This window comes from Pimephales promelas, chromosome 15 (genome assembly GCF_988280905.1).
Source record: "Pimephales promelas chromosome 15, fPimPro1.hap1.1, whole genome shotgun sequence".
Classification (NCBI taxonomy): Eukaryota; Metazoa; Chordata; class Actinopteri; order Cypriniformes; family Leuciscidae; genus Pimephales; species Pimephales promelas.
This window is the reverse complement of record NC_142783.1, coordinates 11,109,795-11,136,392: the sequence shown is the minus strand read 5'-3', so window position 1 is coordinate 11,136,392 and position 26,598 is coordinate 11,109,795. Positions and strand designations below refer to the sequence as shown.

At 39.2% G+C, this 26,598-nt stretch overlaps 1 protein-coding gene across 1 annotated transcript in view; it reads left to right on the top strand.

Annotated features, from left to right (window-relative positions):
- The window catches only part of sash1b (SAM and SH3 domain containing 1b), a 152,389-nt gene that overhangs the window by 82,478 nt on the left and 43,313 nt on the right, over window positions 1-26,598 (top strand). The window lies entirely within an intron of this gene.

Genomic DNA, 26,598 nt, shown 5'->3' with positions numbered 1-26,598 from the left:
AACCAATTTTCGATTTTCATTTAGCTTTGAAGAATGCCGCGTCTGACGTTGGTTCAACGTTAATTCGATGAGCAAAATCAACGTTGTTTCAATGTCATGAGAGACGTCGTTTCCACGTTGATTCAATGTCAGTTTGCTGTCTGGTCTTGACTCGGACTCGACTCTCTCTGGTCTCGGTGTCGACTCGAATGAGGTGGTCTCGACTACAACACTGCTGTGAGAAAACAGCTCCGGGTCCAGGAGTGCAAGACCAATTTAGCATTTTGCACAAACATTTCTGCATTTAGGCCTTCAAAAATGAAACGGATCATGAACACTGCATCAATATACATCATCATCATCATGTTTTGTAGCAGTTTGTAATGTCTACTTTGACGTTTGACGTGTCCCGTGTAGACAGCCTTAAAGGTCCCGTGTTATGCCCCTTTTCACAAGATGTAAAATAAGTCTCTGATGTCCCCAGAATGTGTATGTGAAGTTTCAACTCAAAATACCCAACAGATCATTTTTTTACAGCACGTTTAAATTGTCATTTTTTGGGGCTCAGAAAAACGCGCTGTTTTAGTGTGTGCCCTTTAAATGCAAATAAGCTGCTGCTGCCGGCACAGGGGGCGGAGCTTCATGAACTCACGCTCAGTCTCTCAGGACAATTTCATCTCACGAAATGATGATAATATCAGAAACTCTCTAAAGGTGTTCATTTCGAGTCGGACAATAATGCCTACAGAGTCAGAGTGCAGTATAGAGATGGAACAGGTATAGTTTAGTATGTATGGATACTTGTATGTATCCATTATTTATTAAGAGCCTACAAGTCTGCTGTTTCGGACCTGGTCCGAATGATGATCAAACATATACTGATGAGTTTAATAAAGTTTATTGTACATCACATAAAAGATGAAGCATCAGTTTTACTTCAGAAAATCACCGTAAGAGCCGAGTAAAGACAGTAAGTTATAAGAAGTGCGCAAGTTGAGGGAGTTGAGGGTGCATTCATGTGGGCGGACGTTAGTCAAAAAACTGTTCTACTGACGTCATTAAAGAAGGAAGTAGAGAGATGTAGTCCAATCGGGCCGTTCAATGTCGGCTACTTCTGTTAAAATATCTCGCTTGGCATTGAACTTTGAGCTTTATAATTTTACAGATATTATATATACTCTAACAACAACATTACAGTTTGAAACATGGGATCACGAAGAACGGGACCTTTAAACAGTTGAGAATCGTCATGTCAAAAAATGCTTCCAGTGCAGATAAGTTGTATGGGTTTATTATAAGCGAGATGTTCACTCAAGAGTTTTAGTCTACTTTTACTTATTTACTTACTCAGGACACATAGCAACACAGCTACAAATAGTCCTAAAATCTTGGACCATTTTTGAGAGTAGCCTACTTTTACCTTTTGAGTCATGCCTTCACAAGCACCTGTAAGAGTTCTAGAAGAGTTCTGTAAGAGAATCATCTGAAATCATCCAAAAATAAAGCATGTGTTAATGTGAACAATTATCATACAACCCTATACATGTTTGGTATCATTTGAATTGTCTCAGTGCGACTGGTACAAAGGCATAATTTCCATAGAAGTTAAGGTTTTAAGAGTTTAGAGATATTTGTTTTACTGTGGTGGTTGTGCTTTCTCCAGGGTATTTCATTCAAATTACCTTTTTTCCTCAGTAAGGTGTCAACTAGTGCTGGGCGGTATACTGGTTCATACCGAAAAACGGTGTATATTTTGTTAAAGATATACATTTTTTATATACCGCCATACCGATGTATTTCATTCGCTGCGCGACACTGTTTCAGATGGACCCTTTACAATGTTGCACTTCTAAGCAGCGACTGGTGGTGTGGTGGTGTTGCGTTACAGGGAAGATGGATTCTGCAGAACTATGGCGTTATTTTCCTGTCAAATGTCGAGAGCGCACTATTGTAGCGCGAAAGTACATTCATATAATGCGCGAGCGCAAATCTCTCTGCTTGCGCTTGGAACATAAAATGCCCCGCGCGCTCTCAGATAACCATAGCTCTTTTGAGAATACCGTTAGGTCTATTTTCTCTGGGCTCGCTGAGAGAATCCTGCACTTAAAACATGTTCAGTGCAATCGCGAATCTCTCCTCTTCCCCAGATAACAATCTTAGGTTATAAGAACATTTTCATAACGTTTCCATTAAAGGGTACATATCATGCTTTTAAATCATTCATTTTTACTTATAAATCATACATTTGTGGTCTATATAAAGCATAACTGCAGTGCTTGGGTCTGAATTCCTCATTATTATAGCTCCACAGGCCCCTTTTCTGATGTGCTTCTGTGAGCAAGTTGTTTCGAAGCGGCCCCTTTAAATGAAAAGGAGTTGCGTCTTTCCCCGCCCGCTTTCCAGGTCGCTGAGTTCACGGTCGGTTCAAATCCCCACGTTCGGCCATTATTGTAGTTTGATAAGAGATATACGATACTATAGCTTCAAAGAACATTTTTATTCACACGTTAACAAAATGTCAACAACGGAAGACTTGTCCATCAAGCCTTAACGTTACATATTCGAGCCAGAGCGAGCGATTTGAAAAAGACGACGACGAACCTGCAGAACAACGTCTTCATATGGATGCAGTGGTATGTAAGTTAACTATGTTGTGTTATTAGTGAAAGTCGACTATTTCTCTTGTTAAAACAAGCACACTGACAAGATAAATGACTACGGTCTGATCTTACCACTAAAAATCTGAATTGATAATAATATGATAACTTACGTTTCGAAAGCGTCAGAAAATACAGCAGCTAAATGATAGAAGGAATTTACCCCTCATTCAGACGAAGTCGATCGGCAAACGCTTCTGTATACTGGCGGAGGTTGTTGAAGTGGGAATCCTTGAAGTGCTTCAGGTCACTACATCCAACAACCGAACATTTTGACTAGCCCTCTCGTAACTTCTGCATCATTGAGCTTGGACTACAAAATCGGAGCGAGAAATAATAATGGCGGATTACTCGAAGTGTTGGGCCGGTAGTCGATGTCCTTATTTGTCAGTTGTAAATACTGACGTAATTGTTCAAAAAACGTAATAGAGAACAGAAAAATCTGAACAGGTTGAAAAATATGACCAAAACAGAATTATAAAGATATAAACGAAGCACCTGAAGAGAATAATTTCATCTTTTCTGTACTTATAAACACTCCAAATATACAACAAAATGCATTTAAGGGCTAAAAAAGTGGATTTTGCATGATATGTGCCCTTTAAGTTATAAAATTAAAAACGTTATTTCTGAATATTCTAGGATGATTCAAAACGTCTTTGTTTAGACGTTGTATTAACGTTTTTTCTTGGTTAAGAACATTATTCAAAACGTTATAAGAACGTTCAAGTTCTCCCGTTATATAAACGTTGTTTTAATGTTCTTGCTTGGCTATAAGAACATCATTCAAACGTCATTAGAACATTCAATTCTCCCGTTATATAAACGTTGTATTTTAACGTTATTTTCTGGTTATAAGAAAGTTATTAGAATGTTAAGAAATAACAATTTTAGGTTATACTGGGCTCTATTTTATTCTAAAATATTCACTAATGAATGTAAAATAGACAATCTTAAGTCATTTTATTGCAGTAATTCCACTCTCAATTAGTAGAAAATGCTTTTGAACACCTGATGCATAAACAAAATTAAAAAAAAAACGTCATAAACCGGAAAACCGGCTTAGTTTTGAAAAAAAAAAAAAAAACTTGATATAAATTTTTGGTCAAACCGCCCAGCGCTAGTGTAAACTATCCAGGTCTATTCAGAGTTATCATTTCAGATCATTTCAGGTTATCTGGTTATATATTGGATTCAGCTGTTTATTTTGAATACAGTAAATCAAGCCATTTATCCAGTGCTAAAAGCTGTGCACCTGCCACAATCCTGACATGTAGTCCGACATGTAGTCGATGTAGTCCTGAACTGTAGCCTGCACGGACTGCTCGCATATTGCGGACCCCCACGGGGCCTTCAACAAACCCTGGAGCGGGAGCATTTGGTAGGGCTGCTGGTTCACAGACCCGTGGCCCGCTGAGCTTCAGACATTTCACACACAACGCTGATGGCACTCGCTGATACGGCTTTCGCTCCGTCCCTAGAGTTGAAACGACCTTCGTGCCCTGGAACGTGAAATTGTAACCCTGCCAGAAAAGAAGAGAGGTCATTGCGAGAGCTACGGGGCCGATGGGAATGGAGGAGTCGCAGGATATGTTTAGGAAAAGGATTTTTTGTTATTTTAGCAAACAGAACAGGCTGCACTTACTGTTCTTTGTAAAAAAAAACAGACGCTTGGAACTCTTTATGTTTGTACTGAAGAAAACATTTGCTGGATTTAACTTTGAAACTGTTTTTACTTATAAATTTCACAAATAATTACATTGAATTAAACATGAACTTTGGAAGTAAAAAGACTTTTTAAGTGTACTTCGAAAATCTGTTTTATTTACAACGTAAAAGAATAATGTTTTTATAGTGTGGTTGAATTTTTTATTTTATTGTTAGATGTGCATGTGTCTGAAAAACTCTGAGGGCTCTTATAATGGACTCTCATGCAGAAGGACTTTAGCTTTATTTTATTTGGGTCAGTGATTTATGTGAACTCCACTGTCCTGCACAGAGGCATGAACACAATAACACGATTTACAGTCATTCCTTTCCCGCGTGGCTGTTCGTCATTTCTGCTGTGGGCGGCTCAGATGGTCCCATATAAAGCAGATTGGATGTTTCTAATGAAACTTTATCTTTATCTGTCCTTAAATGACTGTTTGGTGGTCATCTACTTTTTAAACAGGTAAAAGGTCATTTTGTTGCTTTGTTAAAAAAAATCTTTTGAAATGTCTGTATCTGTGCAATTTGATCAATCAGGATTGAATGTTTTAGTGAAAAATATACTTACACCATAAAACATTTCGAAATTAAATTAATTGATTATACTCTTAAAAATTAAATTAATTGATTATTAAAAATTGTGTTTGTTATCCAATATAATGGAGACCATAACATGTTGTGCATAGACAGACCCCCTAGTTTTAGTCAATGAAAACATAGTCACATTTCCATGCACATTTTCATAGTGGTTAAATTAATAATCTCGATTATTTTATTCACAATTATAATCGCAACGGCTGTTTTCATTTGAGAAATGTGTTTGCCATTTTATCAGAATGTTTGCACTTTCACCTATGAGCAATAACGAGAATATCAACTCATATGCAAGACACATGGTTTATTTTTAAATCAGAAAATCATATTTATTATGATTTATTATGGGCTATTTATCATATACAATGACACAATCTCTACATCATAAAACAAGTTAAAGTTAAGTGTAAGCAGAAATATCGTCTTTTAAAAATCTGGAAGTTTAATGCCTACAAAAACGACTCGATTGGGACTACAGCTGGGTTTTAGACGTCACTAACCCATACATTTGCATCAACCCTCCCTCCGGAATATGCAAAAAAGGGCATGGCCATATTTCTGCGGCTCGTCGAGTGTGTTATGTTCACGCAGCTGTCAGGTCTTCTGTGTTCGAGCTTCCCACGGACGCTGTACTTCGTAAACAATGGATATAATTTTTGTTTAATTACGTTCCTGAAAATGACATAGCTCTCTTTGCTGCGCATTTTAAGAAAAACAGCTTCCAGAAATTCCACAAATTCAATGCTGGATTCAACAAGAAACTGTTACTAAAACATGAAGCACATCCAACTTTAAAACCAGAGGCAGCAGTTGTTGGGCCACAACCTGTAAGTAGTCAAAGATTTAGTTATAGCCACTTAGTTAAGCTATTTTGTGTCTACGACAAACACGTACAAACATTTTGGACCTGAATTTTGTATATACTAATGTTGTAAATGTATTTTTCATGTATATATTTCATGCCGTTATTTTTCGATTTTATCAAGAAAGCAAACCAATGCCAACGCTGTTTGTGTATAGTAGCCAGTCAGTTCGATGCTGTGTAAAACAAAAGTGTATAAAGTTAATATAGACAAATTACCATTCAGAAAGGTTTTGTAAGAGCCGTGTGTGGTGAGGTTCTGCTTGCCTCTCTTCATCGCCGCTTTCTGGGTCTGATTCTGGCTCATACTGATACTGCAGTATCGACACCATTATTTACATTTGACATGAACACATATGCAACTTTCGCCCGTAAAGGTAATGGATGTGAAGTATCCGGAAAACAACACAACACACCAGCCCAAACTAACCAATCTGAGCCCACTGCCTGTTTCTGAGGGAGTGGTTTCATAGAATCAGGAAGTCAACCGGTCGTTCAAATGACAGAGGAGAAAGTGGCTTACAATAAAGGTTAAATTTATGAAAAATAAGACTTTTAAAAAAAGAAAAAAAAACACAAATACATGTTATATTGCACCCCATAAACACAATCATGCAAAGAAAAAAGCAGTAAACCACCCCCCTTTAAAAACACTGTTTTTGTGTTGTAGTGTGGACTTTGAAAATGGAGCTATTTGAAATCGATGATGCATGTTTAGTCTTGTGATGCATATTGTACCCATAGTAGACATCTATTGTTACTGTATATAGGCATTTGTATCCCTGGTATATAGGCTACTTCAGTGGTGTTGCTAAGGAGAAACGTTCCTTTGTGCAGTCTTCATTCTGCCTTTTCTGTATCATCTTGTTAAATTTTAGTATGTTTTACGCATGTAAAGTAGGGTGATTTAAGCATTTTCAGATATTAATGTGGATGACCAACTTTTGGGTCCGGATCAATGCCGTTTTCAAATGTACGGATTAATGTATAGCCTGAATGACACTTTCATAAGCAAAATAAAGCAGATGGAGATTGCAGAACCCCAGCTTGCTTGTTCGTTGTTGTTATTTATAACTACATTTTAGACTCGTCTTTGTCTTCAATGATATTGCATGTTGCACAGATTAAAAAAGGTTGTTTTCAAGCATTTTTCATTATAGTTTTCATTAAGAAAAATAACACTGTTTCTTACAACAAACTGAAAAAGACACAAAAACTCTTGTGAGTGCATGTGTGCAATATATACAAGATCACACTTGAAATCTGAAAGCAGTCGACTGTACCGCATGAACCTGATGACACGACAAACAAGAACTGAAATGCGTTGAGATGGCAGCGTGTCTGGCCCGTTGACATTTAGCTGCTCAGTGCATCATGTGGACGCATCCTTCCAGAAACATTGATTTGGCATTAATATTAGTCAAGGAAAGATGTGACATTTCCAAAAACTGCTACTTGAAAACTCTTTACACTTACCTCTCTGACTCTAGACTTGCTTTCTAATCTAGTTGTCATATAAACCTGGCATTACCTTTGTTAGTTCGCTTTGGATAAATGCATCTGCTAAATGCCAAGTGCACTTTTATATGCAAATGAATTTGTAAATGACCTCTGTTATCCTCTGCAGACCAGCTTGTTGACTGAGGATGGGCGTACATATGTTAATAAGCTCATTATTATTACTGCTGCCAAACAACAAACAATTCTTTTGTGGCTTCCAGCAGATGATGTAAAAAAAAAAAAAAAAATGGGTAGACATATACTTGGAAAAAAAATGCAGTTATGCAATTACAGTTAGTCTGTTGGAAACGGATGAATATTGAATGTGGGAAGTGAAGCTGAAGATGTTTGTTTTGGTTTTGTGTACTAGTGTAATGAAATGTGCTGTTGTATTGCCATCATCTCATTTTGAACGTGTCTTTCCCCATAGTTAAATAAATGAGATGGCTATGGGGAAATATGACACACATAAAAATCTTAGTAGCATCAGAGGAATTATATAAACCCACCCGCTCGCTCTTAAGCGCTTCTATCATGGCCAAAAAAAAAAAGCACTTTACGGCCAAAGTGTTGACGCAGAAACCCTAAAGAATATTCATGTTAACACTCAAGGTCAAATAGCTCCCATGCGCCCTGTTAAAAGTGCTCAAGTTGCCCAGAAGCCTGAGCTGAGGTTTATTATTCACAGGGCAGTTAATTTTTTATGGCATTAGCTCTATATGTTGGCAGGGAAAACGTATTTCATGGAAATTAATTACACTAATCACAAATCTGCAGCCAGATTCAGAGCACATCAAGAGTCAGCATCTTAACAGAAGACATAATTAACTTTTTCTGCACATGCATAATTACACAACCCTCATTATTACCTATTACTTTGATCATGTGCACATAGCATAAAAACACAAACATTATAACAAATCGTTTCACAGTTTATCTCCTATAATGACTCCATTGACTTACATTGTATTTTTTTTTTCCTACTTTGGAAGTCAATGGAGTCCATTAACTGTCTGAGATTATTATTAAGAGAAAATCTCTTTTTTTTTGTGTTCAGTAGAAGAAAGAAATTCATACAGGTTTGAAACAACTTGAGGGTGAGTAAATTATGACAGAATTTTCATTTTTAAGTGAACTATCCCTATAAGCTGGAATATTCCAGTTTAAAGTGCTGGAATAGTCCCTATCCCTTTAAGCTGACACAATTTTCTTCTAGATCTGCTGTACGGCCGAAACAAACTTTGTGGCATAATTTTCCTGTTATCACTGTATTGGAAAAAGCGCTGTTTAAATAAAGGTGACTTGATTTGACTGAACAAAATAATGAAACTTGTGAAACATTATTTGAAAGAGATTGTCCCATATTTATAGGATAGCATCTTGCAGTTGATGGAGATTTGTGGGATGCACATCCAGAAGCTCCCGTTCCACCACATCCCAAAGATGCTCTATTGGGTTGAGATCTGGTGACTGTGGGGGCCATTTTAGTACCGTGAACTCATTGTCACGTTCAAGAAACCAATTTGAAATGATTCGAGCTTTGTGACATGGTGCATTATCCTGCTGGAAGTCATCAGAGGATGGGGACATGGTGGCCATAAAGGGATGGACATGGTCAGAAACAATGCTCAGGTAGGCCGTGGCATTTAAACGGGGGCCTAAAGTGTGCCAAGAAAACATCCCCCACACCATTACACCACCATCACCAGCCTGCACAGTGGTAACAAGGCATGATGGATCCATGTTCTCATTCTGTTTACGCCAAATTCTGACTCTACCATCTGAATGTCTCAACAGAAATCGAGACTCATCAGACCAGGCAACATTTTTCCAGTCTTCAACTGTCTAATTTCATTGAGCTCTTGCAAATTGTAGCCTCTCTTTCCTATTTGTAGTGGAGATGAGTGGTACCCGGTGGGGTCTTCTGCTGTTGAGGCCCATCCGCCTCAAGGTTGTGTGTGTTTTGGCTTCACAAATGCTTTGCTGCATACCTCGGTTGTAACGAGTGGTTATTTCAGTCAAAGTCGGCCCATTCTCCTCTGACCTCTATCATCAAGAAGGCATTTTTGCCCCGAGGACTGCCGCATACTGGATGTTTTTCCCTTTTCACACCATTCTTTGTAAACCCTAGAAATGGTTGTGTGTGAAAATCCCAGTAACTGAGCATATTGTGAAATACTCAGACCGGCCCGTCTGGCACCAACAACCATCCCACGCTCAAAATGTCTTAAATCACCTTTCTTTCCCATTCTGACATTCAGTTTGGAGTTCAGGAGATTGTCTTGACCAGGACCACACCCCTAAATGCATTGAAGCAACTGCCATGTGATTGGTTGATTAGATAATAGGCTTTATGCCGAGCGTCACGTGACCAAACCGGAAAACAGGTCTCATCGCATCCGCTTGTCAGAGAAAGAACGTAAGAACTGACTACGATATCTATGGATTTTTAAGGTAATCAGCTAACCTACGTAGTTCACTCTGTTATTGGCGTTTTATTCCATTTAAATATCTAACCGTTACTGTGGAGAATAAAAAGTTTAAAATGTGTAAATATCAATCTGCACATATGAGGGACATTGGTTATGCTAATCTTTGCTCGCTCCTTTTAAGTTATCTTGAGTAAAACCGCAAAAAAAAAAAAAAAAATCATGAAGCACATACAAAAGACCAGAACCGGAAGCGATGAGACCTGTTTTACAGTTGTGCATAGAGCCTATTGCATTAATGAGAAATTGAACAGGTGTTCCTAGTAATCCTTTAGGTGAGTGTATAACATAGTACCAAAAAGTAATAACAGTATAGCAGTAAGAATAACAGAAGTGGACAGAAACAGTCTTTGACTTCTGTCTCTTGTCTTTAAGTAGGTCCCGATCTGTGTTTCCGCTTGTTTTGCTGTGTTTCTCTTTCCTGCTCCTGCGGTTTGCGCTCGGATGGTTTGAGGCTTGCCCCAAGAATCTTCTTCCGTACACTGACTGTGACGTCCTGTCACAATGATGAATGGTCACTGAAAAGCCATCACATCCGATTTGTTTCTCCTCTTACCTTTTGTTTTTCCAAAAAATCCAGATTTTGTTTTTCAGTGGAACGCAAACCACTGAGAGCATCCTAGTGGAAAGAGTGATAATTACACAGCTGCGGCCTCAGCATACTTTCTGTGTGCCGATCACAAGGTCACACTCCCTCGGGTGACACACAGCACGCTCTATTTTCTCCTATACAACATCCAAAATGTTTTCCATTTGTATCTTTATTAGATAATGCTTACTTTGAGGTCTGTTTTACTCAGAAATAAATCACATTATGTAAGTTAAATGGGTCGCAAATGCTGTTTTATTATGACTTTTAGTTCAAAGGAACAAATGCATTTAACTTAGCATGCGTTGGGAACGAACACCTCCGCTGTCTGTACTCTGTTTGCAGATGTCCTGAAAGACGATTCTGGTGTTTTGTACTTTCTCACTCGTTCTGTGGTGTGAAAGGGAGCATCTGTTTCAGTAGCTGTCTTGTTTTTCCTGTCACTTTCTCCGGCTCTGGTATCTCTAGTTTGGCCTGAACACAGTTTTGTCATGTTCAGCACAGATAACTTGAGGCATTTTCATCAGACTGTGAGGGATGCTTGTTTTAAAGTAATGTTATACTGATCAAATAATTCAGTTTTGCAACCGGGAAAATGTACTGTAGTTCTCAGGGAACCGAGAAGTTCCTAAATCTAAGTTCTTATAACTATCTGGTGCGAAAGCCCCTGATATAACACTGTGTCCCATTTAAGAAACAATAGCATGAATTTTGTGTAAAGCATTCATAAAACAAGTAAATTGTTGCATTTATTTCAAACCATTTACAGTAAACAAGAACGATTAGATGAAATTCAGCTGGTGGACCGTAGTTGATCTCTGAACGAGGTGCTTGAAATTAAATATTCATAATTTCTATTATTTTTCATTTTTTTCATTGCCTCAATGACATTTACAACATTTTTTTTTTTTACATTTATAAAGTGTAGTTCTTGAAATGGAGGCTTTTGTTTTGAATGATTGTTGTTGTTGTGTTGTTGCTTTCCTTCCTTCTCTGTTCTTTGCGTTTGTTTTGTATCTTCCTTTATATTTGAGGTCCCTCGATTTAGTCCATCTACAACACCACTAACTTGCCATTTAAGTTTAACTGTTTAACCAAGATCTTACAAAACCTGATGATTTTCTTTCTTTTCTTGTTTTTTTCCTTTTTTTTTTTTTTTGCTCTTTGTTTGCCCTGAGTTTGTCTGATTCAGCATTCATCTCATATTGTGAGAGTTCTGCTGTGAATCTGGCTTTCTATACCCAAATGCACATTGAGCATTTTTATTAGAAAATGAGAAATGAGAGGAAATTGGCTGACAAGGATGTTATTAAGCTGCTCTTCAGGAAGCAGCCATCAAAAATATCCTCGACTGGCTTCTAAACCCAGCAGACAGTAAGTCTGAGGCCTTGTGTGTGGTTGCAATGGGGTGATTTTGTGTGTTTGTGATGATTCCCTAAAGCTGAAAGCTAATATCCCTGAACTGAAGAGGAATATTCTCTCAGTATGAGGGGAAGCATAAATCTTATCAAAGTTAAAGGAGTAGTTCACTTTTAAAAAAAAAACATTTGCTGATAATTTACTCACCCCCATGTCATCCAAGATGTCCATGTCATTCTTTCTTCAGTCGAAGAGAAATTAAGGTTTTTGATGGAAACATTCCAGGATTTTTCTCCATATAATGGACTTCAATGGGAACCAAATGGTTCAAGGTCCAAAAGACACTTTCAGTGCAAACTACAAACTGTTCAAAGGGCTTTAAACGATTCCAGACGATGAATAAGGGTCTTATCAAGCGAAACGCTCATAAAAAAAATGCTCTGTTCTGTGATGTGCTTTCGTGAGTCTCCTATTCGATTTCGAATGAACGAATCTTTTCCAGAGTCAACTTGTTCATTTCATTCATTGAATGAACCAAATGACACGAAAATGACCAATCGTTTGACCGATCGTTTAGCTTGATAAGACTCTTATTCATCGTCTGAAATCGTTTAAAGTCCTTTGAACAGTTTGCAGTTTGCACTGAAACTGTCTTTTGGACCTTGAACCGTTTGGTTCCCAATGAAGTCCATTATATGGAGAAAATCCTGGAATGTTTTCATCAAAAACCTTAATTTCTTTTCGACCGAAAAAAGAAAGACATGGACATCTTGGATGACATGGGGGGAGTAAATTATCAACAAAAGTTTTTTTAAAAGTGAACTACTCCTTTAACTCTCCCATTAGCTTTTCATCAGCTTCTCTGTTTGCTTAGCCAGGTCTCCACCTCAAGATTAGAATTTATAACGTGGATAGTTCCAAAATCAGATTGGACTTCAAAATTAAAATGGTGATAAATGGACACCTTTGACAAAAGGTCAATTTAAAAAAAAAAAAAATTAAAGCAACAAATATATATATATATATATATATATATATATATATATAAAATGCTGCAACATTTCTGAAATGTTCTTCTCTGTTCTGCTGCTCTGTTCTTGGTCACGTCAGTCTCATGATTCATCCTCTGAACGAGAAATTACACTGGAACATGAAAATAAAAAGCTTTTTGGAAATGGGAGGAACAGCTATGAAGTGAGAGCAGAGGTAGTTTAGAAAGGGATTGTGCGAGAGGAGAGGAAGTAAAACGGACAAGAGGAAGATAAATGGAGCGCAGCTGGGTAATTGAGATATCAATCTGCCCGGCGGTGCTGCTCTTATTGAAGATTGGATTGGGATACGGAGACACTCATTAAATAAGGCCGAGCTCTTACCAAACGCTGATCTGACTGCGGTGGGATTCAGATTGGCTCGGTTTTAATTGTGCAATTGGATATTACACAGTCAACAATTAAATCTATGTTAAAATCCCAACAACACCTTTAAATGTTGTTCCTCGTAATGATAATGTTTTTAATTTGCATCTTTGCTGCTCCTGCGGAATATAACATTTTTATAGTGATGATGTTAGATTGGATTTCCTTTTATACGTTCTCAGGGTGACTGTCTTATTGAATGTTCTGAGTGAAGCGAGGCGGTTTTCTGTGTCAGCATGTTTTCAGGATGGTTTTAAGCACTTGTGGTGCTGCGGCGGGGGAAACGGGCTCTTGTGTTGGTGGAGACTCAGACTCGGAGCTGAATCTTATTGACGTGGCAGAAAGCAGTGCAAACCTGACACTTGAGCAACCAGCCTTAAATTGGCCACATGGGGAGGGAGGGGAAGGGCTGGCCCACATCGACTAAAAAATCGATCTATTTCATGATTCATGATGCGCATTGAATGCCAGCAGCAGCACAGCTTTGACTCTTTCATTATTGGATGTGATGTCGCATCTGTCTGGTTTCTGATGTACATGATGTGTGAAGACAAAAGACACTTAATTGTTTTGTTGTTGTTTTTTAATTAACATCATGTAAAGCAAGTCACCCAGATGAGTTATTACTATGAGAATTATAATCAACATGAATTCTAAATGGACTCCATTTATTTTCTTAATGCACGTTCCTGTTTTTGTTGCGCACAATTCATCACTGCAGATTATTATAATGAAAAAAATGTTTGCCTTGGAAATCTTGTCACTTTTGATCATTCAGTCAATTCCCTAAAGAGCCCTGCACATAATTTGTTCCCTTACTAAATCGTGTACACAATAATTTATCCCCTTAATTTAGGAAATTGTAGCTATTTTGTACTAATTCGCTCCATTGTTTAGATTGAACTAAAACGAAGTACTGAATTATTATATTGTGTATTATTTGAAACAAGAGAATGAATTGGGGATTATCACGCTTCCGGGTTTAATGGGCGGGATTTGTCAACTCTGTGCATGTCCACTTCCGACGCAGTTCAACAATGGCTGAAACGAAGGCTATATGTCACTGCTCTGTTCCAATTTGTAAATCTAACCAACAACGCCAACCCTACGTAAGTTTTCATGGATTCCAGACTGAATTGAGTATAAGGAAGAACTGGATTCAAACTTTAAAATAAAACAAGGTAGCATGTTTGTTTGCAGCCGGCACGTTAGTTAATCAGACTAATTTACCAGGGATGCCGTATGAATAAACTTAGTGTAGTCCGTCATCAGTTCGCCAGCGAGATCGGTGATTCAGTGGCAGTGCACAAAGATCACTGAATCCGGAACTTCGGAAGTCCTACGTATCAGCGTGATAATCCCCTATTGGAAAAATGAGCTGACATATTAGATATCTTGGCCAATATACATATTTTTTTTCCCTCATGTCATGTGCGGGGCTCCGTAATTCCCAATAAATTAAATCTAATCATTTGTTCTCGAAGAATGTATTGTTTTACTGAGAATAACGAAGTGATTATTGAAGTAACGAAGTGGCACAGGCTAATTAGGTACTTAATTTGTTACCGATTACATCGTTATCTACATTTAACGATGACTGCTGTTGCCTCGGCGGCCAATGAGCTGCTACTCAACATTCAAATACTGGTAGAGTTGCTGTTAGCAGTCACCTTCAGAAACCCTCCACCTTCCCCAGCTCCACCCTTTAGTACCGGATTACTATACTAGCTACGGGTCCCAAAAAAGTGGTACGATACAGTTCCATTCACAACTTCTGACAATGGAAATGGCAAAAATTGCATAACGTACTGAACTGTACTATACTGTACTGCTGGGTGGAAAATAGGCATTAATGTACTGTACTAGTCCCTTTCGAGGTTTTTTTGTACGGATGTCCCTTCCGAGGTTTTGTTTTTGCACATTTATTTTGATTGTGTTGGCAGTATAAAGGGTCGTACACACCGGGACGAATATCGGCACAATATTCGCGTTTTTTAACGCATTTTTTTTAGTTCACACCCAAACGATTTTCGCTAACGATGAGCCGAGTGAACGTGCCAATTCATTTACTGATATTAGATGGCGGTTAATGTAAAACAGAAATAGTACTATTTTGTTGCTGTCGCGTTTGTCATAGAGTTCTTTATGTTCCGACACCAACGAGACCAGCAGCTCTACATTCATCTTGACTTGCGTCTTCCTCGTCTTATTTCTTCCCGGCAGTGTAGAGGCTACTTGGCGTATATCTTATTTGCCGTTATGTATGTTTGCTCGGCAAGACCGTTTTGTGTTTGAGTGCCCCCAAGTTGTGTTTTATGATAACTTCAGAAGCTCCACACACGTGAGCAAAAGCGCCAATCTCATTGGTCGGATAGTTTTTGATGAGGCGCGTCAATCCAAAAAAAATCAAACCCGAGGCTTTTTAAAAAAATAACGCTTTTACGCCTGTCATTTTACTTTCGCGTCGGTGTGCACGCTCACATTGTCGCTCTTTGTTTAGTCACGAAGCGTTAAACGTCGGTGAATATCATGCGTGAAATTCGTCTCTGTTACCCATTTTCCACCAAAAAAGAACTGGTTCGGAACTGGTGCTAGTTCAAAGTTGGTTTGGTGTTGGTTCAACTTGCGAACTTTTTCAGAACCTGTTTTTTTTTTTCACTGAGTAGAGAGCCCAGGGAACGACGTCGTTACATCACTGTGTACGTCGCCATACGTCTTAGCTAGAAACGCTTGCAAGTACAACATTACTTTGGGATTATCTCTAACTCGTGTACCAAGAAGGCTTTAAAAACAATTGAAATAAGTCTTTTAATTTTCCTTTGATATGTAATCTTTTCTGATTAGTTATGTGTCTTGTCTCTTTTTTTTCTTTCCATTTATTTGTTCTATATTGTGACTGTTTTCTTCTTTGCTTATAATGTTTTCAATAAATACATTTAAAAAAAAATAGAAATGCTTGCGCTAACTTCAAGCATAACAATTACAAAGGCGGACTCCATCGTGTTTCTGCAAATGTTTCTCCTGGCTTTGCGATGGTCAGAAAAGACGTTTAGGCTACGTTCACACTGCAGGGCTTAATGCTCAATTCCGATTTTTTGAAAAAATTAGATTTTTTTGCAAGGCCGTTCACATTTCCAATTAAATGCGACCTTTTGTGATCTCCTGTGTGAACGAGAAATGACCCAGAAGTGACCCGCATTTGCAGAAGAGTAATCAACGGTCAACGACGTCACTTGTTTTTTGCGGAATAGTTCTTTTTTTCCATATATTGCGAGCTTTTGTTTTATTATTATTATTGCCACAGCCCACATACAAACACAGACAACAATTATTTTATTGACGGGCAAAGTTTGCACATGAATGTAAGATTTTTCCGATCCTCACCGAGGCTCGTCATTAACCCCCTTTTGATTGATAGTGTGCGTCCTCGGCGCTCCTTGCTTTGTCACCGGCGGCCGCGGTGCGGCACTGGTGGCTGGTGTTGCCAGATTGGGTGTTTTTTCGCTACATTTTAAGGCATGTTTACATGTGTTTTAGCCAGATTTTCGCCTGGAAGGCTCTATAGAAATCAATCTGGCACCCTATGTACAAAGTTATACTGAGAGAGCGCACGTTCACAGACACCAGAATGAACGTGTTCACAGTAATGTTCATCAGGCAGTAATACAGTATATGAACGCGTTCAGGCACAACACTGGGGAAGAGACACGTCTGCAGCAACCCATAACAGTGAGGAAATGCATTGAAGTTAGCGTGTATTGGCTAGCTACAGGTGCTTGCAAGGACGTGCGGGTCGGATATATGTGACCTGGCCGTTCAGATTGAAGTCGCATTTCAAAAGATCGGATACATATCGGATTTAGACCACATACCCAAGTGGCCTGGGTCGCATTTGAAAAGATCGGATCTGTGTCGTTCAGACTGTCATGAAAAAATCAGATACAGGGCGCATAGGGGCAAAAAAATCGGAATTAGGTCGTTTCAGCATGCAGTGTGAACGTAGCCTTAGAGCACATCTAAACCCGCCCCAGCCCCCGACATAAGCATGGCGTGCTAAAAGAATGGTTCTAATCCAGCAAAGAGTTAGTGCCGCTTTGGAACCAGTTTTCTTGGCCGAGAACCGGTTCTTTGGCTGTCGAAACACAAAGGACTGGTTTGAGCGCAGGCACCGGCTCCGAACTGGCTCTCAAACTGCTTTGGTGAAAAGGGGTATATGTAAACAGGTCTTAAGACTGTTATGGAACAATCTACAGGTTGTCCGGTGGTGGTGATGAATCTGCTGGGATGCGTATGATGTGCTGCCAAAAGGATGTTGTGTAAGCAGTAAAGATGGTCCCTAGAAAATTTTTTAAGTGAAACATCAAGGTGTCAGAGGCAATGTGCTGGAAAGGACAAGCCCAGAGGAGCGAAGTCAAACCATCAGGAGCGTCAACAGTGAGATGGCATAGAGAAGTAAGGGCTGGGAGCAACAGATTCAGCGTTTAACCCAAGAGGACACACCACACCAGAAAGAGACGTCATTCAAACGTCACTGCGCCTGCCGTGGCAAACAATAGTCCTGCGTTCAGTACTAGATGAGAAAGACAAGGGTACTTTTTTAGGAAGAAATGATTGATGTTTTGCAGTTGTAGTTGGAAGTGAATCTGAAATGGGATTGCAGCTTTGTGGAACTGAAATGTTTGTGGTAATCCGTCTTTTCCCTTCCATTCTTAAAGGGAGAGTTCACCCGAAGATGAAAATGTTGTCATTATTTACTCACCTTCAAGTTCTTCCAATCTGTATGAGGTACTTTCTTCTGTTGAACACAAATGAAAGTATTTTGAAGACTGTTGGTAACCAGACAGTTGACGTACTGATATTAAAAAAAAATACTATGGAAGTCAATGGGGTCCCAACAACTCTCTGGTTGCCAACATATTATTATTTTCTCATTTTCATTTTTCGATGAATTATCCCGTTCATTTTCTTTATTATTTCAAGAATTACAGTTCCTTCTTTTCCCATTGTGTAATCACAATAGACTCATGTTCATGTTATTCCAAAGCAAATTCCATCTTTAAATTCACTTTGATCTGCTTAGGTTTGTTAGATGAGATTAATACTAGATTTAATGGATTAAACTCACTCTTTCGTGACAGCTGCTTCGGTTCAAGGTAAGGTCACCTGCAGGATTTGTTATCGTATAGATGACTTCAGGTCCTGCTTCGGTGTTATAGCTCCAGGTCTCTGAGGAACATCTGCAGGAACTGATTAAATCTTAATTAGGACTTTCACAATAGATGCACTTGCTATGCTGAAGTGGGCCAGCTATATGTGGGTCAGTCACCAGTCACCTTTATTGACTTTATCAGTAAGTGAGAGCTCTGATATGTTTTCTTTGAGCTTATAGCATGCTTAAAACCCTGCAGACCGATGTGTGGCGGATCGTGTCCATAGGAATTTTAGATCTCTCACCCGTAGGTAATTAAACAGCACCACGCCACTCCTCCAAATGAAACATGCTCCAGTCTAGAGTTTAGAAAAGATAAAAGGGTATTTTTTTTGCATTTTTTTGCCTGTTGAAGGATTCGTGGGATTGTAGTGTCATAGTAACTGAATCCAGTGAGCCGAGTAATGATGTGGAAAAATGCGAGTCACTAGGTTAAGTCTTTGAGACATGTGTTTCTTAAAGAAATTATGAGCCATTATATATTTATGACCATGATGCTATAGGCTGTTCTTTTGTGGTTCACGTGACTTGGCTTCTATTCCACTCAGCCTTTGGCAGAGCAGAATCATGTGACCATCAGAATGGAAAAATGATCTCTAATAATAATTAACTCTTGTGGTGCTGCCATTGTCCATTTGAAGGGTTCGTGATTTGAACACACTCTTAAGTGTAAGTAATAATCTTTAACACAAAGCACATCATGCACAATTCATCACACAATACCTCGACATAAAATATTTAAACATGCTAAAAATACATATATATTGCAACAACTAGAATAATTTAGTTTCAAGACTAGTTTATTGTATTGTATTGTTTATCTACAGTAAATTGTTTTCAGGTTTGAAGATCAATATTGTATTTTATGTTTTTATTTTCATATGTAAACAGGCATAGTTTTATCTAATTTTATTGGAGATTATTTAAATGCCCACTGAAGTGTCTTGGAACGCGCAGTTTTGTTTGATGCATTGGCGTAATTTCCACTAAGGCGGGACATATTGAATGGCTCCTCCCCCTTTTCAAATAGCCAATAGCGTATAGTTTACCTCATAAACCTCAAGATGTACTTGACAGCGCCATGGAAGCGAATCCCAGCACTGATTATACATTGGATTCAATCGTAGAGGTGTGAATAAATTCTAGCCTTTCATTAACCAACGTACAATTGACTCTTCGCTAAGCCACGCCCGAGAACCGCCACTGGCCAATCATGTCTTAGCAACCGTAACTAGGCACGGGAGCTCTGGCAAGCTTTCGAGCAAGGAAAACATGCCAAAGCGTTGTTTGTATGGATTGTGCAAATCTGATACCCGGTATCCTCAAAATTTGGATGGGGGAGTGATTTTTCTTCCCGAAAATCTTAAATGATGGGTGTGAATCAAGCAGTGGGAGACCCATTGGCAACTAAATGAAGACTAAGTATTAACAAAAACACCTAGCTTGGAAATAATGACAGTTCTTTGTTCATAATGCTTATATTTTAACGTAAAATAAAACGATTAAAGACAAGACGGAGGCTCACTGACATTCTTTAAAATATCTGTCAGCATTTTGTTAATCGACGGCCTACTCCTGACTGAGCTAACTTTAACCCAATCCGATCGCGGCTCTCCCGGTGTTAGTGTTATTCCACAAGATTTACGGATAAGCAGTTTGATTTATAAATATTAGATTATTTTCACATTGACTCACCCTGCTGTGCAAGAACACAGCTGTTCCTCAATTTGTGTTTCCCAGTTGAACGGTCAGCCTATGAGGCGGCGGCTGCTTGCGCTGGGACTATAGACTTTAGCTTCAATTTTTATGAAATTATTCTCTACTCGATTGCATATTATGTTGTGAATATATCCCTTGAATGCAGTCCCTTTAGTCTGGCTCTCTCAGATATTTCACATGTTCACCAAAAATGAGTAATTATCTCCTTGGGAATGTCTGACACTGGTGCATACACACTGTAATAGACATGCCAGGCGTGAAAGCTTGACAGGCGTAGCAACAGTAACTAGGGAGTGCGGGCCTTAGCGAATTAAGGGTCGATCTCTAGTCTCCAACCCATATTGATCCGTGACGAGGCAGTGGTCGCTTTAGCCAGGTGGTATTTAGAGGATAGTGGGCGGGAGTCGCGGGACGCTTTAGATTCTAGAGAGCATTTGATTGGACAGAAGATGTGATATAAAGGTCTATTTTTTTTTTATTCTCCCACCTCCACCCCCCCCTCTTCGGAGGACAACTTTATTTATTTATTTATTTGTTATTATTATTTTTAAAGGTCTATTTTAGCGTAAGTGCAAGATTGTACGTTTTGAATCCTTATATCTCCTAAATGCGATTTTTGTAATTGTTTTGGAACACACCAGCTTATTCATAACTTTAAGGCTAATATATTCATACTAAAAGCTAAAAAACGTACATTTTGAGTTCAGGGGGCCTTTAAATGTTTTGTCTCCAGTGTTCTGGAGCTTGCAGCGTGTGTCAGCGTGTTGGTTTATCGTGTGACAGGAGCGCATTGGTGAGTGACAGCTGGCTACAAAGAGACGCGTCTGTTTAACCCCGTGTGCCTCTAGAGACCTGTCAAAATTCACTTAGCTGTCTGTCCTTGTTAGACGGGCCATGCAGACGCTGGCCTGCTGCCCGGGAGGTCGTCACAGTTCAAGCTGAGGCTGTGTCTTAAACACATCGCTCATCTTATTTACAGTCTGTTCACTTTATATCCCACAGAATATGTGTCCGCTGGGAGTATCATGAATCTGTCATTTGTCACTATGAACATCAGTGTGTAAATAACTGTGTTATTTACTTTCTAAATACAGGCTCCTGATGCTATTGGGCACAATTGATCTTTGCACGTTATTCCAATAGAAAAAAAAGGATTGTTTTCATAGTCTTTTGTCAAAATGCTCCGCCTCTGAAATTAATTTCCTGCTCAGCTGATGTCATCAAGGTCATATAGCTAAATATCTATGGTCATAGTTTTAGGTAATGCTTTCTGAAATATTGCCAATATTATCCACAGTAGTTGTGGTTAAAGCGGGCTTATGCTTTTTTGACATTTTCAACTTGCATGTTTAGTGTGTGTAATGTTGCTTTTTGAGCATATAAAAAGCACAAAGTCAGTCCAGAGGGAGTTATTCTCTATATCAGTTCACTCTAAACTCCCTGCAACGCCTCTTCTGTAGTCTTGAGTTTTCTTCTGGAAACAAAAAACATCACAATATTCAAATAATATTGAAATAATTCCTGCCCAAGCTATACGCAAAATGAAGTTGCGAGGCCTGGTTGAATTGAGTTCGGACTGTGTTGAAACGCACACTTGTAAAAAAATATTGTTGGTTTAACCTAAAAAATCAAGTAACCTGGTTGCCTTAAAATTTTAAGCTCACTGAAATGGAAAAATTGAGTTAATCCAATGAAGGAGAATGATTTAATCATCAGAAACTCAAAATATTATGTTATCTGAACTACATAAATTATTTAAGTTGATTTGACAAAAGGAAAAATGTGATTACAAATCATGAAAATATTTTTTTTTTACAGTGCACTGTTATGGTAAGGGGTGAGACATCTCCCAAACATGCTTGAAGTTCTTCACTAATATCAACACACAAGTCCAGCCGACCTATCAGAGCACATCGGAAGGAGGGGCTTCATAGAGACCGTAACTAATCAGAGCTTTTTTGACAGACTGGGAAAAGAGGTGCTGAAACGATGTAAAATTTAGGGAAATGTTTTGTGCACATCCAAGCATGGAAACGTGTTTTAGTAGACCCCATAACAAAATCAAAACTTTGTAAAAAGGCATAATAATTTTAAATATTTCACATTACGGAAGTAAAATGGGGTGTAAATGCTGTGTCACTTGCTGATATTTATATGGTGTGTTTGTTTTAACCCTAATGACAAAATTACATGCAGATATGAGAGATTGCATTCAAAAAGAGCATAGTAGATTGATTGGCACGGAAAAGTTGATTGGTGTAATTGTGTGAGATGCTGGAACGTGGAAACATCTGGCAAACCTCTGAATCAGCCCTGATTTTTCAAGAGGGCAAAATTAAAGCTACATAAAGCAAAGACTAAATAAATATGCTGAATGAATTTACTTTGCACAGCTGCGCCAGCGTTGGACGCACTTTTGGCTATTCAGATACAGAAGGTCACGCTGAATTCACACAATCACAAAACATGACAAACATCCCAAGAGAACCAGATATCCGGAAGCATCACGCTAGAGTTTGAATGATAGCTGTTATGGGCATGAGTCACATGTGTGCTCTCGCTTGACTGGATGGAACAAACAAAAAGTCAAGACCTTGTGAATCACTCTGTGTTCACCATGCCTGAGCTATGGGACTCTCGCTAAGGCCTAAGGGGCCACATTCTCTCTCCCTGAAGTCCACTTCCAATGTTAGACAGGGTGTTTTGTGCCAATAGAGTCGTAATCACTATCTGAAACTTGGAAGGCTGTTTTGACTCATAAAGACAAAGACAATGCCTATGAATGTGCCTTCTTCCATTCTATGTAACACTATTACAGCCCGACGCACTTATCATTTTTCAGTCCTGCACCAGCGAGGTGTGTTCAGGCGCATTGTTAATAATAATTCATCACATTTATATAGCGCCTTTCTGGACACTCAAAGTGCTTCACATAGAGGGGGGAATCTCCTCAACCACCACCAATGTGCAGCATCCACCTGGATGATGCGACGGCAGTCATATTGCGCCAGAACGCCCAACACACACCAGCTTACTGCAGAGGAGAGTGATGAAGCCAATTGGTATATATATATATATATGGGGATTATTAGGAGGCCATGCTGGTGAGAGGCCAATGGGCAAATTTGGCCAGGATGCCGGGGTTACACCCCTACTCTTTCAAAAGACATCCTGGGATTTTTTGTGACCACAGAGAGTCAGGACCTCGGTTTAACGTCTCATCCGAAGGACGGTGCTCTTTGACAGTATAGTGTCCCCGTCTTCCAGCCCTCTTCCACACCTTCCACACCTCTTCCAGCAGCAACCTGGTTTTCTCAGATGGTCTCCCATCCAGGTACTAACCAGGCTCAGCCCTGCCTAGCTTCAGTGGGCAACCAGTCTTGGGCTACAGGGTGATATGGCGTTGTTGGCCGTTGCTATTTTGAGACAACTGAAATAGACAAAATAACAAAAAAATCCTGCATATAGGCGCTAACGCACTAACGCACTCTTAAAATAACAATATATTCCAGCCCGTTCTCATCCTTTAGCGTCACATAGAACGCTATATGAAAAAACGGTGCTATAGACCCCTTTTGCGCCGACGTCACAGTTACGTCACGGCGCTAGCTGGAGGCAAAACAAAGTGAAAACTGGAGGCGGTCAATGCAAAACAGCACAGATTCAGCTACATAATAAGGATCTTAAATAATTGTTACTATTATTAAATGTCATCTTGTTGTGTTGTTTGGTGCAAGAATTGATGAAAAATGAATATGCTGTATCTGGAACTTTTATTTCTAGAAAATATTCACATCATTAAAATCGCACTGTAATGTCACTCTTTACATTGTCGTGGTCTCGGCGCTGACTCGGCAGAACTGCGGATCGTACACTCAAGTCTTGTACAGGACCATATAGGCATCTAAAGATTTATATGCCTCAGTTTCTCTTTACGATCGGTTTCTCTATAAGGTAGTTGTAGAAGTCAGGCCACTCAACCGAGGTAACGTACGTTAATCCTGTCAGATCGTCCACGCATTGAGTGAGCGTGTAGGCGGCTACAGGTCGGCCAATCTGGTTCCGTCCTCCGTCCGTTAAAAATAACTTTTGGAAATAACAATCACAGTCCTGGACACTGAGTGACCTTACACATTAAGATAATATCGGATTTTCTCCAGTCATTGTTAAAAAACAAGCTAACAATCCTAGCTAACTAGCGTTCCAGATGGATCTTTCTGCCTCGACCTAAGCTCCGCCCACGAAAAAACGTCACCATGTTTACCAACTGTAAAAGGGTCTATACTACGCACATGGCACCCTTTATCGTTAATATTCACACGAACCCAAGGCGTCATAAATCCTTTAGCGTAATATGAGACTACCCTACCCTACCCCACACCTAAACCTAACCATCACAGCGCATGTTATATTAACGATAAGGGGTGCCATGTGCGTAGTATAGCGCCGTTTTGTCATATAGCGTTCTATATGACGCTAAAGGATGAGAATGCATGGTATATTCTATGGGGGTGGTGATGGCGCAGTGGATAAGACACATGGCTTTGGTGTGAGAGATGCGGGTTCGAATCCACTGTGAGACACCAATGTGTCCCTGAGCAAGACACTTAACCCCTAGTTGCTCCAGAGGCGTGCGACCTCTGACATATATAGCAATTGTAAGTCGCTTTGGATAAAAGCGTCAGCTAAATGAATAAATGTAAATGTAAAAAATTGCGCCATTGACTTTAGACCAGGTTTCAGTTGGTCAATTTGTTTTTAAAGAACGCATTATTAATATGCACCTATAGGCGGGTCCACAAGGCGTGTACACTTTGTCCCGTAGATGGTCTGCTCGCACGCTTCAACCTCGCGCACGAGCAGATCCGTTTCTTGCTAGAGAAGCGTTCAGTCTTTCCTCTTGCAAATTCTGCCATGTAAATAGCAAATCCATCCTGGCGTGAGCAATGGATTTAAAAGGAAATGGGAGATTGAGATTCTTGTTGGTTTATTGCACTTTACAATCAAAACACACCCATTACTCATTAAGAGAATAGGGACAACCCTGCGCAGGGTGTGCCAACCATTTTTCCCGTCGTTAAACTAGCAAAAGTGGATCCGGACACGCCCTGAGAGCACTTAGATCTACCATGCACTTTGTTCATACAGGGCTCTATGTGAGCCGAGTAGTATCATAGGCGAAAAGTAGTTACTAGTGCAAATTCGATGGACACTTTACTATCCCATGAGGCTATGGGAGAGAATTTGTGATTAAAAGTGAATGACACAACTGACTAGGTCACATGATAATGACATGGCGGATGTTGTACAGTATGTCCGGATTCATTCATTCAACATAGAGTGTAGTTTTTTTATCATTTGTGAAGTTTCAAAGTATCAAAATACTTAATGCAAAAATCTTTTTTGCAACCTATTTTGCCTTTTTATGTGACGAGCAGAAAACGTCCACAGGTCCGAGCGCAGTTTTCTGAACTGGTGCAGTACTGTGACTGAGTGAGTCAGTCAGCCAGTGAGGAGACACGTGGACAGAAAGGCTCAGTTTCTCTTCCGGTGCACTGGTGCGCAAAAAATGCCCTTTCTGGCACTTGTACGCCTATCTCTGCGCCCTCGGGCATGTGACCGCCGTCCACAAATACACACAGACATGATGCAGACCCCTGACCGGCCATCTGCTCCTGACTGTAATATGCACTGCAACTGATCTAATGATGCCAGAACCCATAGGCAGATTTGCAGTCACTTCCTCGCACTATCTCACAGATCAATAGTGCTGTAAGTTTGTGGTATTGGAGAGAGAACAACATACTCTCATTATAATCCGTGTAGATGTCTACACACACCTACTGAACATTTAGCTGTTGACCAGGTGAAAAAGCATGTGTGAAGTTACAGGACACATTTAATCCATGAGGCACGTGATTTGCACTGGTACTTTTTAATATATACCATGGTATTGAATAATTACTGTATTCATTTATTGTGGTATTTATGGTTTTTGTAAGGGTTTTTATCAGTTGTGCCTGAGATTGTTTGAGATAATACTGCCGTCCAGACAAATCTCTTGTAATTCACAGTGATGTCAAACTATTGCTGTCTGATGCCATCTACAGGCGTTTACTGCTCTTCATTTTCAAACGGGTTTTGTTGACGAGTCTTTGAGATTGTTCACAAAGTACCAATTAGTGGTAAGAATATTTGGTTCCCTAATGAGCCAGTCTCACAAATAATGTCAAGAAATATGCAAGTGCTAGTTTTTTTTTTTTTTTTTTTTTTTTTTTTACTTCTCAAATCAAACAGAAAAAAAACCCTGTAAATATATATATATATATATATATATATATATATATATATGAAGAGTTCAGATGCAAAAGCCTCTAAATGCCATTTGAAATTTTCTTCTAAAATGATCATTTTTATCAAGCTTGTATATTTATTTATATATATATTTATTATATATTTATATATATATTTGCATTGAGAAGATAAAGCTAAAGATTTTTTTAAAGCACAAGTCAT